At 35.8% G+C, this 3,017-nt stretch overlaps 1 non-coding gene across 1 annotated transcript; it reads left to right on the top strand.

The window, feature by feature from the left end:
• The first annotated feature begins 2,073 nt into the window (after positions 1-2,073).
• TRNAW-CCA (transfer RNA tryptophan (anticodon CCA)) lies at positions 2,074-2,145 on the top strand. Its single transcript has one exon. It is a non-coding gene; the product is annotated as a tRNA-Trp (tRNA).
• Positions 2,146-3,017: the final 872 nt, after the last annotated feature.

Here is a 3,017-nt window from a genome sequence, read left to right on the forward strand (position 1 = left end):
AACATTACTGAGATTAAAAAAAATTCTCCCTTTAATCATAATAACAGCAATTGTGGTATAATGCTAAAATATTTTTAAGAGAGGCATTATCTAGGAGTACATTTTGACGTAGCTTAAGCAGGGGTGCATTTGTTTGGAAAAATATGTCATTTGTACACCTATATAAATGAGCTGAGAGATCTTAATAACCAAAATATTGTGGACATTTATCATGGGTACAATGATGCGTAAAAGTCAGGTCGATTCTCTACAGAATTCAGAGAAGACCAAAAAGAGAAGTTGCTTAATTTGAACTTTGAAAAGGATGGAAAATTTTTCTCTTGCCAAAAGAAATAGAACATAAAGAATGGGAGAAAAGAAAACTGCTGAGAAAATTTGGAGGGCGGCTGTGAGTAAGGGGTACCTATTTCATGAATGTTCTCATAGGCCATATTAAGTAAATTTCACTTTATTTTGAAGACAATGGGAAATCACCATATGGATTAAAGCAGGGGAATTATATAATATCAACTTGGAATATCTCTGACAGCAGTGTAAATGATTGATGAGGATAAAGTCTAGAAGTAGTCCTCTAGGGAAGTGATGGGTGAGGTATTATGTGGTCCTAGACCACAAATGGCAATAGAAAAATAGAAAAGGAGAAATGTATGAGGTTATAAATGGACAATATTAGTGAGAATAATATCCCATACACTGGTGAGAGATATTAAGGAAAACTAAACATTGAGAAATAGATAGTTTTCAGGAGACTCAAAACATGAAATTGATAGTAGCAGATGCCAGGCAGAAAGAAAATTAAGTTGGGATTCAGGAATATAAGGGGCTTCCCAGGTGGCACAATAGTAAAGAATCCACCTGCCAATGCAGGAGACACAGGAGATGGAGATTGGGTCAGGATGATCCCCCGGAGAAGGAAATGGCAACCCATTCCGATATTCTTGTCTGGGAAATCCCATGGACAGAGGAGCCTGGCAGGCTATAGTCCATGGGGTCACAAAGACACGACTGAGCACATGTATGCCACCTCAGGAATATAAAGGAACTAAAACTTATTATGCATTTACTGTGTGTCAAGTGCCACACTAGGTTACAATCCTCAAACACATTAGCACTACACACAGATATGCATGATCAGGACTGTTCGTCAACTGTACATGTGATAAAATGGTAGCTCAACTATTTCAAAAGGCTCACCGAGTCTCACAGATCACAACTGCTTAGTAAGGCTTAGTAAGTTGTCTTTATGATTGCCAGTGTAAGATATTATGGTCCTAATTTAGAAAAGCATTTCTAAAAACGAAAAATGACTCCATTCAGAGTAACTGATTACATACAGATAAATTCTGATTAGGTAGCCAAAGTAAATTGAATGTGCACTATTTTTCTGAGTACTTGAAAATCTGATAATGAGGTTTCATTTTTTTCATGCTGGATCCTTTGAAATAGATTCCAAATAAAGAACAAGAGTAAGAGAGGGTAGGCAAATTTTAAATGTTGTGTTCAAATCAGAGTTTCCTGTTTTTTTGAACTGTGAGCGATACTTAAATCTATACTATAGCAATTTCCTTATGTATAAACTAGCAACACGAATTATATACAAGGGGCTTCCCAGGTGGCTCAGTGCACTGCAATCCGCCTGCAATGCAGAAGATGTGGGTTTGTTTCCTGGGTCAGGAATATCCTCTGGAGAAGGAAATGGCAGTCTACTCTAGTAATCTTACCTGGAAAATCCCACGAAGAGAGGAGCCTGGCCGGCTACAGTTCATAGGGTCTCAAAAGAGCAGGACAGTACTAACACTAATCATACACAATTTAGTCTTAGTTGTAATGTGCAACTTAAAAAGTCTAGTTAAAGTTTTGGCACAGTTTGCCCTCTACAAATATTAAGTTACCTTATTCCAGATTAGCAGAAAAATGTCCTGTTTCTTATAAAAGACTACATTACAAGACTTTTGGAAACACAATCACGTTTCCTTTTTCTAAATTTTGGCTTACAAATTTTATACATGCTGAAATAACACTCTACAATAACAGTAGGAGAAAGAGACTGATTCCTAAGTAACAACATGAGAATCCCTGGTGGCTCAGAGGTTAAAGCGTCTGCCTCCAAAGCAGAAGACCCAGGTTTGATCCCTGGGTAAGGAAGATCCCCTGGAGAAGGAAATGGCAACCCACTCCAGTATTCTTGCCTGGAGAATCCCATGGACAGAGAAGCCCTAGTAGGTTACAGTCCATGGTGTTGCAAAGAGTCGGACACGACTGAGTGACTTCACCTCAAGAAAAAAAAAATGGCAAAAATATTCCCCAAATAAAAAGATATTAGGTTGGGCTTTTTTTTCATAACTTCATATATTCTTTCCTTAAGCAACTAGCTGTTTTCTTCCTTTATATAAGCTTTTAAATATTATATACATATATGTGTGTGTGTGTGTGTGTAGAGGAATAACTTTTAATGCATAAAAGAATTAATTGGCATTAAACAATATTGCTACCATATAGCATTTACCATATTTGATAATAGCTTTCTTTTTATGAATTTCATTCTTAACAATGACATTGAAACATACTTTTTAAGAAAAAAGGAAATGGCAGATCCAATCACTTTAATTTTTAGAATAATTCTTGTTTTTATTTCAAGCAGATGTCAAAGCTTCGGCATAAAAAAAATTTAGTATTATTTTTCTTAAAGTTTAACTCACAGCATCTGGCTTCTTTATCCAAAAATCCTCAGCCCACTAACATGACAGCTATCATTAGGAGAGTTTCCAAGCTTCCTTGCAACACAGCGAATTTATATGCTATTGTTTTGAAGGAAATCACAGAAAATATTTCTTCCAGGGTTATGCATTTACATGACCCAGAAAACATTTCAGGTGAAAATTCTTAAAATCTTTCTTGGAAGAGACAGGAAATATTTCCTTAGTGGAAGCCGTCAGGAGAAGTTACATTGACTGAATAAAATTTTTAAATGATTAAATATTAACTAAACCTATCATGAAGTAGAAAAATATACATGC

The sequence above is a fragment of the Ovis canadensis genome, chromosome 9, assembly GCF_042477335.2.
Source record: "Ovis canadensis isolate MfBH-ARS-UI-01 breed Bighorn chromosome 9, ARS-UI_OviCan_v2, whole genome shotgun sequence".
In the NCBI taxonomy this organism is placed as follows: Eukaryota; Metazoa; Chordata; class Mammalia; order Artiodactyla; family Bovidae; genus Ovis; species Ovis canadensis.